We start from the raw sequence: 13,694 nt of genomic DNA, 5'->3' as shown, positions 1-13,694 counted from the left end.
CCTCTTTTAAAAAAATATATGAATTTTGTCTGTATAGTCAGCTGATTGTGGTAACAAAGATCACCTTGAAAGAAAAAAGTGTTTATTTCTGTACTGCAAAATAGGGCCTCCCTAATCTATATTATAACCCCAAAAGCCTGAATGCGCCCCTATTTCACACGTGGCTACACTTGATGACAGTTTAGTAAGGTGACAGCAGTTGTCCCTTGGCCATTTTCAATATTATTTACTAAAATCTAAGCAAAAATATAAAAATATTTGTCTGGGCTTGCTGAAAAACCCCCAATATATAATTTATGTGGGTCACTCACTGAAATTTTGCTCACAATAGTGTTTAAAATGCGGTAAAAAAAAAAAAACTTTCAAAATTTGCTCAGCATTGGGGTGTAAAAAGGCTTAGCAGTGAAAGGGTTAAAATGACATGCTCTATCCAGTCGATGTATGCTTAATTTTGATTGTACTGTCCCTTTAAACCATATTGTATATTAATTCAGTTTTGCACACGTATTTCTATTCTTTATACTTGGAAATAAAAAGTGTAGACACTTATCAAATTGTATCCTTTCCCATTAAAACTAAAATTAGATGTGAGCAGGAATATTTTAATATTAAAACAAATGTTTACTCCATGATATGATTCTTCTAATTAAAACAATAAATATATATATATATTGTAAAGGGTATTCTATAAAATATGCCTAGTAAGTATCCCTAAAATATGCTACTGAAAAGGATTCATGTACAAGCAGTTTTACAAAGCTCCCCATCTGCAATTTATGTTCAGATACAATATAATCCCATGTGCTTGTGTCGTGACCGATTCAGGCTGCATATAGTCCATTAGGACCTAAATACAGATTTTAATTTTTATTTTGCTACACGTCTGTAGAAGCTGGACTGTTACAGAACTGTGGTATTTGTTCCTGTCAGCTACTAAGCACTAATATCACAAAATAAATAGTAATTTTTCTCCATAGTTTAATCACGTCTCAGCTATTTTTAACTTTGTTTCTGTACCTTTGTATAACCCTTAAATAAAAGCTACACAACCCAAATAGTTCTACAATTATGCACAGTGTATGAAAAATAAGTTGGTTATTTATATTTTTAGCTAAAAAAAAAAAGACAGCACAATGTACACTATTTTATTATTTCTAAAGGAACTAGAGAAAGCTTTATATCTGGATATTTAAAAAAAAATCATAAAATGAACATGTAATATATAAAAAATGTGTAAACAAGAGTATGTGGTATAAATATTAGCATCTAAGGATTTGGTCCATTTCAGTATTACACACATGCCCTCAAATTCACCTGACCTTATCAGTGCTTAATTGTATGTTATATATCTCTTTCTTGCAAAATAAAATCTTCTGCTAACCACCATTTTTCCTTTCACTCATGACAGACAAATGTGAAGGACAGGCAGGAAAAATCTGAAAGAAAAATATACATTTTTGTATTAAGAAACTATTTAAAAATAATTTAATTAAAATAAAAACATCCTTATGATCTTAAAGAGACATGAAACCCAAATGTTGCAGCTAAAGCATGAGATTTTAAAGACATTTCTAATTTACTTCTATTATCACATTTTCGTCGTACTTTTGTAATCCTTTGTTGAAAGAAAGGGATTAAGTTCTGGAGTCTACAAGTGTCTGAAGCACTAGAAGGCAGCAGTTTTGCAAGAATGTTATACATTTGCAAGAGCACTAGAAGGCAGAACTATTACCTGCCATGTAGTGTTCTAGACACCTACCTAGGTATCTCTTTCAACAACAAAAAACATGGAAATTAAGTAAATTTGATGATAAACGTAAATTGAAAACTTTTTGAAATCGGTATCACAATTTTTATTTTTTATTTCATACACCTTTAAACGAACACTAAACTGCAGGGCTATACAAATCCAGGCAATCACATATAATACACCTCTGCATTATTCTGCATACAATTAACCTTTATGGCTCCTAAAAAGTGTGCGACTGGTATCTCAATATTCTTGACGTTTTCTAAATTTTAAAATTTGTCGACGCCCAATTTACTTTCAATCAACACAAAAGAGACCGTCATTGACAGCTATTAGAGGGAGCCTCAATATCACGGAAAGGTGCTGTACTTCCCATCAGGAAAACTTGTAGAAGGTTGTACCTTAAACTCTTATGAGAGGAAGTTTTAAATTTTCCCTACAACAGTCAAAAAACATTCTAAGAACCACTTTTGTTCGAAATCCAAGTTGCAAGAAGAAATAATCAAGCTTTTCAACTGTGGTAGGAGGGGAGGGAAAGGACATATTGGACATCAAATAAGAATTTAGATTTCTCTACCAAGACTTTACTCCATAAACAGTGAAAGGAAGTAAAATGTAGCAAAGTGAAAAAAGAAGGCATCTTATAAAGTCATACATTTAATAGTCTCTCACTACCTGCCCACACTTCAGGAGAACTATGGTAACTGTATTAGCTTGAAGCAATGTAACGTCCCATATGCTAGCATACCGACTGATAAAGATGGAAAGGACACAAGTGCCTTCAAACATCTTCCAATTATTTTTTGCAAAATGTGTTTGCAAAAATACTTCTGTTAAAAGTTATCATTGTAAGCATAATATTTACAGCACTGCACTGCTCACAGAGTATGAGGGAGGCTAATGCCGGTGCTTGTGAAATTTCTGCCTGTATGCATAGACATTTTTAAGTGTGTGCCACAGATATACACGCAAAATAATTACAAAAGGTTAGACTTTATTAACAAAAAAGTGGAGAAATGCCTACACAGACATACCCTTATGATGGAAACTTTCTAAAAAATATTCATATTTAATTTCACTTTGTAAGCCCTCTCTATATAAAATATTTTATATTAAGGAAAAGGCAAAACACAACTTCCCACCGCCCCAAGGAATTCTAAACATTTTATTCTTTGTGATAAATACATTTGATATTTATTTTTAAACTATTAACACCATGGACTATATATTCCAAATTTATTCTTGTGAAAGATCACCACACTAAGATCTGGATTTGCACAAATCTTAGTTTCGTGATCTTTCAAAAGAACAAAACCGGCTCTGAATAGAGCGTGACCAGCTACTTATAACCAACTGCCGGGGTGCAGTAGAAACAATTTATGCACAAGGAATCCAAACAGGCACTCTCCGGACTTTAAAATACATTTAATATTTCAAAGTCCAGAGAGTGCCATATATATATATATATATATATATATATATATATATTACCTGATAAATTTATTTCCGGATACGTTGAGTCCACGGAATCATTAATTACTGTTGGGAATACCACTCCTGGCCAGCAGCAAAGTTAAGTATCACTTCCCTTCACACAAACCCTGAGTCATTCGACAGAAGGAAAATGTTGAAAAGGAAAATAACAAAAAGGTGTAGAGAGGTGCCTGAGGTTAAAGTTAAAAATAACTGTCTTAAAATAAAGGGCGAACGTTGACTCACCGTATCCGGAAATAAATACATTTATCAGGTAAGCATAAATTTTGTTTTCTTTCCCAAGATACGGTGAGTTCATGGAATTATCAATTACTATTGGGAACCACTACCCAAGCTAGAGGACAAGACTGGTAACCAAAACAGAAGGCACCACCGCTTGAACTTTTCCTCCAAAAGAAAACTCATCCAAGACAAACAAAACAAAATGCAAAGAAGCCTTGCAAAACCAATCCACAGAAGCTTCATCTGTGAAAACCCAAAATGAAGAAGAAGCCCTTGTGTAATGAGCCATAACTCTCTCAGGAGACTGTAGGCAAACAAAGTAAACTTCTCAACCAGATAAAAGAGAAATAGCATTAACATTCTGTTACAGACAAAACGGAATAAAAAATATGGAGTACGCACCAAATCCAAAATGTGCACACACAGTCCTCAAGAGATAAGAATGAGGACACAGGGAGGGAACAACAATTCCCAAACAAAATGTATCCAAAATAAAATAAAGCGAATCACAATACAAAGTCGAGAGTACCTAAACTCTCCGAGTAGAAGATGTATAAAAAAAAAAAGAAAAAAAAAAAAGGAAACTATAATCTATGGAATGCTATGGTCCAAACCGAGCCTGCTGCGAAACCTTGAAACCAAGGATACAACTCCAAAAGGAGCAACAGACTTAAACACAGGCCTGATACTAACAAGGGTCTGACAAACAGATTACACGTCTGGCACATCTGACAGATACTTGTGTAAAAAAGGATAATGCAGAACTCTGACCCTTCAGAGAACTGACTGACAAAATGTCCTCCAGACTTTCCCTGAGAAAGGACAAAACTCCTAGGAATCCGGACCCTACTCCCAAGAGTAGTCCTGGGATTAAAAACAACCAAGGAATTTACCCCATACCTTACGGTAAAAGTTTACCAGAAACAGGCTTGTCAGTCTGAATCACGATTTCAATGACCGATTCAGAAAAAATCATTCTTAAACAGAACTAAGCATTCAATCTCCAAGCAGAAAGCTTCAGAGAAAACTAAAGTTGGAAGAAAGAATGGATGCTGAATTAAAAGGTCCTTCCTCCGGAACAATCACCAAGGTGGAGGACATCCATCTCCGCTAGATCTGTATACCAGATCTTGTTAGACTATGCACAAGCTAAAAAAAAAAAAAAAAAGAATGACTCGTGGAAGGAGAGCAAATGGAGGAACAGGGATGTCGGACTGAAATCCCAAGGAAGCGCCAGGGTATATAACAGAGCAGCCTGCTGATCTCTTGACCTTCTAACATAACTTGGAATCTTGGCATACTGCCATCTCCAATTCCAGCACCTCCCATTTGAGGGTTAACCTGGAGAACGTCTCCGGGAGAAGCGCCCACTCCCCAGGATGAAAACTGACTGTTCAAGCAGTCCGCTCCCGTTATTCACTCCTGTGGTCTCAATGACCAAATGAGAATAGCGGATAAAGAATGAATGTGAGCGTTCGCTACCGAACAATCCCTGCCAATCATGGCAAAGGAACTCCAGGTTCCTCCCATGTGGTTAAGGTAAACCACTAAGAAGAAATTGTTCAACTAGAACCTGAAAAAATGGTTAAGACAACTGAGGCCAAGCCATCAGAGCATTGTAGATAGCTTTCAACTCCAAAATGGTTGTGGGGAGAGCAGACTCCTCCCAAGTCCATAGTCACCAACCCAACAGGCTAACGACCGTGGTCACTAATACTCAGGAAGGTCTCCAAAAGCATGTGCCCCGAGACAGATGCACCTAAGACAACCAAATGTTTCTGGAGAATGCAGGCAACGATCCCGCTACCTCTCGCAAGCTAAGCGAGCGCTCTACCACTAATTCCCCTCTCTGATCCACAAAGAAGACTCATGTCGACAGATCTAGATTCATCCTCTGAGACAGAGCCACAAGCTAACCGGTCCACTATCTGAACATGCATAACAGCAGACTCTAAGATGGAATCAAGCAAAGAAATGATGTCCAATGAATCAACCATCAGAACAATTACCTCCATACATTGAGCGACTGAAAGACCAAACAGAGTGCCGAAAGAGGAAAACATAATTTATGTAAGAACTTACCTGATAAATTCATTTCTTTCATATTAACAAGAGTCCATGAGCTAGTGACGTATGGGATATACATTCCTACCAGGAGGGGCAAAGTTTCCCAAACCTTAAAATGCCTATAAATACACCCCTCACCACACCCACAAATCAGTTTAACGAATAGCCAAGAAGTGGGGTGATAAGAAAAAAAGTGCGAAGCATATAAAATAAGGAATTGGAATAATTGTGCTTTATACAAAAAAATCATAACCACCACAAAAAAGGGTGGGCCTCAGGGACTCTTGTTAATATGAAAGAAATGAATTTATCAGGTAAGTTCTTACATAAATTATGTTTTTTTTCATGTAATTAACAAGAGTCCATGAGCTAGTGACGTATGGGATAATGACTACCCAAGATGTGGATCTTTCCACACAAGAGTCACTAGAGAGGGAGGGATAAAATAAAGACAGCCAATTCCTGCTGAAAATAATCCACACCCAAAATAAAGTTTAACAAAAAACATAAGCAGAAGATTCAAACTGAAACCGCTGCCTGAAGAACTTTTCTACCAAAAACTGCTTCAGAAGAAGAAAATACATCAAAATGGTAGAATTTAGTAAAAGTATGCAAAGAGGACCAAGTTGCTGCTTTGCAGATCTGGTCAACCGAAGCTTCATTCCTAAACGCCCAGGAAGTAGATACTGACCTAGTAGAATGAGCTGTAATTCTCTGAGGCGGAATTTTACCCGACTCAACATAGGCAAGATGAATTAAAGATTTCAACCAAGATGCCAAAGAAATGGCAGAAGCTTTCTGGCCTTTCCTAGAACCGGAAAAGATAACAAATAGACTAGAAGTCTTACGGAAAGATTTCGTAGCTTCAACATAATATTTCAAAGCTCTAACAACATCCAAAGAATGCAACGATTTCTCCTTAGAATTCTTAGGATTAGGACATAATGAAGGAACCACAATTTCTCTACTAATGTTGTTGGAATTCACAACTTTAGGTAAAAATTCAAAAGAAGTTCGCAACACCGCCTTATCCTGATGAAAAATCAGAAAAGGAGACTCACAAGAAAGAGCAGATAATTCAGAAACTCTTCTAGCAGAAGAGATGGCCAAAAGGAACAAAACTTTCCAAGAAAGTAATTTAATGTCCAATAAATGCATAGGTTCAAACGGAGGAGCTTGAAGAGCTCCCAGAACCAAATTCAAACTCCAAGGAGGAGAAATTGACTTAATGACAGGTTTTATACGAACCAAAGCTTGTACAAAACAATGAATATCAGGAAGAATAGCAATCTTTCTGTGAAAAAGAACAGAAAGAGCGGAGATTTGTCCTTTCAAAGAACTTGCGGACAAACCCTTATCTAAACCATCCTGAAGAAACTGTAAAATTCTCGGTATTCTAAAAGAATGCCAAGAAAAATGATGAGAAAGACACCAAGAAATATAAGTCTTCCAGACTCTATAATATATCTCTCGAGATACAGATTTACGAGCCTGTAACATAGTATAAATCACGGAGTCAGAGAAACCTCTTTGACCAAGAATCAAGCGTTCAATCTCCATACCTTTAAATTTAAGGATTTCAGATCCTGATGGAAAAAAGGACCTTGCGACAGAAGGTCTGGTCTTAACGGAAGAGTCCATGGTTGGCAAGATGCCATCCGGACAAGATCCGCATACCAAAACCTGTGAGGCCATGCCGGAGCTATTAGCAGAACAAACGAGCATTCCCTCAGAATCTTGGAGATTACTCTTGGAAGAAGAACTAGAGGCGGAAAGATATAGGCAGGATGATACTTCCAAGGAAGTGATAATGCATCCACTGCCTCCGCCTGAGGATCCCGGGATCTGGACAGATACCTGGGAAGTTTCTTGTTTAGATGAGAGGCCATCAGATCTATCTCTGGGAGCCCCCACATTTGAACAATCTGAAGAAATACCTCTGGGTGAAGAGACCATTCGCCCGGATGCAACGTTTGGCGACTGAGATAATCCGCTTCCCAATTGTCTACACCTGGGATATGAACCGCAGAGATTAGACAGGAGCTGGATTCCGCCCAAACCAAAATTCGAGATACTTCTTTCATAGCCAGAGGACTGTGAGTCCCTCCTTGATGATTGATGTATGCCACAGTTGTGACATTGTCTGTCTGAAAACAAATGAACGATTCTCTCTTCAGAAGAGGCCAAAACTGAAGAGCTCTGAAAATTGCACGGAGTTCCAAGATATTGATCGGTAATCTCACCTCCTGAAATTCCCAAACTCCTTGTGCCGTCAGAGATCCCCACACAGCTCCCCAACCTGTGAGACTTGCATCTGTTGAAATTACAGTCCAGGTCGGAAGAACAAAAGAAGCCCCCTGAATTAAACGAAGGTGATCTGTCCACCACGTTAGAGAGTGTCGAACAATCGGTTTTAAAGATATTAATTGATATATCTTCGTGTAATCCCTGCACCATTGGTTCAGCATACAGAGCTGAAGAGGTCGCATGTGAAAACGAGCAAAGGGGATCGCGTCCGATGCAGCAGTCATAAGACCTAGAATTTCCATGCATAAGGCTACCGAAGGGAATGATTGAGACTGAAGGTTTCGACAAGCTGTAATCAATTTTAGACGTCTCTTGTCTGTTAAAGACAGAGTCATGGACACTGAATCTATCTGGAAACCCAGAAAGGTTACCCTTGTTTGAGGAATCAAAGAACTTTTTGGTAAATTGATCCTCCAACCATGATCTTGAAGAAACAACACAAGTCGATTCGTATGAGACTCTGCTAAATGTACAGACTGAGCAAGTACCAAGATATCGTCCAAATAAGGAAATAAAACAATACCCTGTTCTCTGATTACAGACAGAAGGGCACCGAGAATCTTTGTGAAAATTCTTGGAGCTGTAGCAAGGCCAAACGGTAGAGCCACAAATTGGTAATGCTTGTCTAGAAAAGAGAATCTCAGGAACTGATAATGATCTGGATGAATCGGAATATGCAGATATGCATCCTGTAAATCTATTGTGGACATATAATTCCCTTGCTGAACAAAAGGCAATATAGTCCTTACAGTTACCATCTTGAACGTTGGTATCCTTACATAACGATTCAATAATTTTAGATCCAGAACTGGTCTGAAGGAATTCTCCTTCTTTGGTACAATGAAGAGATTTGAATAAAACCCCATCCCCTGTTCCGGAACTGGAACTGGCATAATTACTCCAGCCAACTCTAGATCTGAAACACAATTCAGAAATGCTTGAGCTTTCACTGGATTTACTGGGACACGGGAAAGAAAAAATCTCTTTGCAGGAGGTCTCATCTTGAAACCAATTCTGTACCCTTCTGAAACAATGTTCTGAATCCAAAGATTGTGAACAGAATTGATCCAAATTTCTTTGAAAAAACGTAACCTGCCCCCTACCAGCTGAACTGGAATGAGGGCCGTACCTTCATGTGAACTTAGAAGCAGGCTTTGCCTTTCTAGCAGGCTTGGATTTATTCCAGACTGGAGATGGTTTCCAAACTGAAACTGCTCCTGAGGACGAAGGATCAGGCTTTTGTTCTTTGTTGAAACGAAAGGAACGAAAACGATTGTTAGCCCTGTTTTTACCTTTAGATCTTTTATCCTGTGGTAAAAAAGTTCCTCTCCCACCAGTAACAGTTGAAATAATAGAATCCAACTGAGAACCAAATAATTTGTTTCCCTGGAAAGAAATGGAAAGTAGAGTTGATTTAGAAGCCATATCAGCATTCCAGGTCTTAAGCCATAAAGCTCTTCTGGCTAAGATAGCCAGAGACATAAACCTAACATCAACTCTAATAATATCAAAAATGGCATCACAGATAAAATTATTAGCATGCTGGAGAAGAATAATAATATCATGAGAATCACGATTTGTTACTTGTTGCGCTAGAGTTTCCAACCAAAAAGTTGAAGCTGCAGCAACATCAGCCAATGATATAGCAGGTCTAAGAAGATTACCTGAACATAGATAAGCTTTTCTTAGAAAAGATTCAATTTTTCTATCTAAAGGATCCTTAAACGAGGTACCATCTGACGTAGGAATGGTAGTACGTTTAGCAAGGGTAGAAATAGCCCCATCAACTTTAGGGATTTTGTCCCAAAATTCTAACCTGTCAGGCGGAACAGGATATAATTGCTTAAAACGTTTAGAAGGAGTAAATGAATTACCCAATTTATCCCATTCCTTGGAAATTACTGCAGAAATAGCATTAGGAACAGGAAAGACTTCTGGAATAACCGCAGGAGCTTTAAAAACCTTATCCAAACGTATAGAATTAGTATCAAGAGGACTAGAATCCTCTATTTCTAAAGCAATTAGTACTTCTTTAAGTAAAGAGCGAATAAATTCCATCTTAAATAAATATGAAGATTTATCAGCATCAATCTCTGAGATAGAATCCTCTGAACCAGAAGAGTCCAAAGAATCAGAATGATGGTGTTCATTTAAAAATTCATCTGTAGAGAGAGAAGATTTAAAAGACTTTTTACGTTTACTAGAAGGAGAGATAACAGACAAAGCCTTCTTTATGGATTCAGAAACAAAATCTCTTATGTTATCAGGAACATTCTGCACCTTAGATGTTGAGGGAACTGCAACAGGCAATGGTACATCACTAAAGGAAATATTATCTGCTTTAACAAGTTTGTCATGACAATTATTACAAACAACAGCTGGAGGAATAGCTACCAAAAGTTTACAGCAGATACACTTAGCTTTGGTAGATCCAGCAGGCAGTGGTTTTCCTGTAGTATCTTCTGGCTCAGATGCAACGTGAGACATCTTGCAATATGTAAGAGAAAAAACAACATATAAAGCAAAATTCCTTATAAGACAGTTTCAGGAATGGGAAAAAATGCCAAATATCAAGCTTCTAGCAACCAGAAGCAAATGAAAAATGAGACTGAAATAATGTGGAGACAAAAGCGACGCCCATATTTTTTTAGCGCCAAATAAGACGCCCACATTATTTTGGCGCCTAAATGCTTTTGGCGCCAAAAATGACGCCACATCCGGAACGCCGACATTTTTGGCGCAAAATAACGTCAAAAAATGACGCAACCTCCGGCGACACGTATGACGCCGGAAACGGAAAAGAATTTTTGCGCCAAAAAAGTCCGCGCCAAGAATGACGCAATAAAATGAAGCATTTTCAGCCCCCGCGAGCCTAACAGCCCACAGGGAAAAAAGTCAAATTTTTGAGGTAAGAAAAATATGATAATTCAATGCATAATCCCAAATATGAAACAGACTGTCTGAAAATAAGGAAAGTTGAACATTCTGAGTCAAGGCAAATAAATGTTTGAATACATATATTTAGAACTTTATAAATAAAGTGCCCAACCATAGCTTAGAGTGTCACAGAAAATAAGACTTACTTACCCCAGGACACTCATCTACATATTTGTAGAAAGCCAAACCAGTACTGAAACGAGAATCAGTAGAGGTAATGGTAAATATAAGAGTATATCGTCGATCTGAAAAGGGAGGTAAGAGATGAATCTCTACGACCGATAACAGAGAACCTTATGAAATAGACCCCGTAGAAGGAGATCACTGCATTCAATAGGCAATACTCTCTTCACATCCCTCTGACATTCACTGCACGCTGAGAGGAAAACTGGGCTCCAACTTGCTGCGGAGCGCATATCAACGTAGAATCTAGCACAAACTTACTTCACCACCTCCCTTGGAGGCAAAGTTTGTAAAACTGATTTGTGGGTGTGGTGAGGGGTGTATTTATAGGCATTTTAAGGTTTGGGAAACTTTGCCCCTCCTGGTAGGAATGTATATCCCATACGTCACTAGCTCATGGACTCTTGTTAATTACATGAAAGAAAGAATCCTCTATTTTTTGACCAAAAATATTTTCAGAGATAGGGAAACTAATATGGTCCCTAAGAGACTACCCCAGTAGCTGGAACAAGGGAACTCATTTTCAGATTCACTTCCATCTGAGGGAATGAAAAAAAAAAAAGACAACAAGATCTTTGTATGAGCTTGCTTGTTGAAAAGATGGCGCCTGAACCATTATTCACAGCAATTCCTTGAAACCTGATCTCTGCCAATATAGCCCCCTCTGAGAGTCATGGCAAGGCCAAAAGGAAGAGCTGCAAACTGAAAGTGTTTTGATAGAGAAGCAAAACCCAGACCAAATAAAGAATGGAACCACTGGTTTCCATTTAAAGAATGGTACCCTGAGACAACTTGTTGAGATGCTGTAGGTCTACTATAAGACGAAAAATTCCCTCTTTTTCGGGAACTACAAACAGGAAAGAGTAAAATCCTAGACCCTGTTCCCTTACAGGAACTGGAACTATAACTCACAGGGAAGAGGAGTCCCAAACGTACTACAGCAATGCCTCACCGTTATCTGGTCTGCAGATAAAATTGAGTAGAGAAACCTGCCTCCGGGAGGGAAGGAATGACTACTATGTAGTAACCATGAGGTACTATGTCCATAGCCTATCTGGGACATCTCGTATCCATGTTTGAAGACAGAGATTGAACCACCCACTTGGACCAATCCCGGATTGGTGCAAACACCTTTAGGTCTATTCATCTTGTCCTGTGGTAGAAAAAAACCTTTTTATTTTCACCCATAACAATAGAACTATTCCTGTCAGATCAGGACCAAACAAGGTCTTACCCTTTTACGGAAGCATTATAAACTTGGACACAGGGGAAAATTCCACTGTCCACAACGCCCTGCGGGCTAGCCCAGCAAGCCAGACTCCTGGCTGAAAACTTGCATGGTAGCATCAGAAATAAAGAATTGGCTAGCTTAAGAGCCCTAATTCTGTACTTGGTCTCCTCCAAAGGAGTCTCTACCAAATTGGAATCAGACAAGGCAACGCACCAATAAGATGCCGCTCTTGAAACAGTGGCAATACAAACATCCATGTAAGCCACCAGCTTAATCCATTGATCCAGAAAAGAACAGCAATCTTCTCTAGGAAACTTAGTTCTCTTAGAGTAGAAATACCCTACTACTTAAAAGGACACTGAACCCAAAAAAAATAATTTCGTGATTCAGATAGCGCATGCAATTTTAAGCAACGTTCTAATTTTCTTCTATTATCAAATATTTTTAATTCTCTGTATATTTATTTGAAAAGCAAGAATGTAAGTTTAGATGCCGACCCATTTTTGGTGAACAACCTGTGTTGTTCTTGCTGATTGGTGGATAAATTCACCCACCAATAAATGAGTGCTGTCTAAAGTACTGAACCAAAAATTGGCTGGCTCCTTAGCTTAGATGCCATCTTTTTCAAACAAAGATATCAAGAGAACGAAGACAAATTGATAATAGGAGTAAATTAGAAAAGTTGCTTAAAATTGCATGCTCTATCTGAATCACGAAAGAAAAAAAGGTACAGAGCGCTCTGACATATAATGAAAACAGGAACCATCTTTTTAAAGACAGGAAATGGGGACAAGAAAACCCTGACTTCTCCCATTCCTGTGAACATCTTCTTTCCACAGAGGAATCCTAGCACTTATAAAGATTACTAGGTTCATTAGAGTTGACAGGCGAATCGGAGTCGCCCCAAGAGTAGCCAAATCTCCTTTAACATACAGAAGGCGTTTAGGCTCAAATCTGAAGATCACTACTTCAGCATCAGATGAAGGAATTATATCTGAGAAATCACCCTCAGAGGCTACCTACGTATTCTCATTATCAGACTTATGGGAAAGAACAACCTGAGTAGTAGCAAAAGGGAACAGAAACCATACTATCCGAATATCTTATGTTCCTTTGCGTCTTCCCTTTAGCATAAGAAAGGCAGATAATGCCTTAAATACTTCTGAAGATACCTTGGCAACCAGTTCTGCCGGGAAATAAACTCCTCCAGGAGATTGAAAGGAACCGCAGGGCACTGCATGTGATGCCGTGAAGGCTAGGTACCCTTAAGGAGAAACCTGTGGCATTGCCTGAACAGCATCACCCTGAAAGATGTGAGGCTCAGAAAAATAAAAAGGAATTTTCCTTAAAACTTTTAAAATTGCTATTTAACTGTATAGCAACACAATATAATTCAAGGCAGAGCAGACATATGTCCAGTACTGGGGTTGTACTGGGTATAAATTACTAGTCTACCTAGCCAGTTGAGATGCACGCAAAAAATGACCGGAAGAGACAGAAAAA

Source organism: Bombina bombina, chromosome 3, assembly GCF_027579735.1.
Source record: "Bombina bombina isolate aBomBom1 chromosome 3, aBomBom1.pri, whole genome shotgun sequence".
NCBI classification, from domain to species: domain Eukaryota; kingdom Metazoa; phylum Chordata; class Amphibia; order Anura; family Bombinatoridae; genus Bombina; species Bombina bombina.
Note: the sequence above shows the minus strand (reverse complement) of the source record.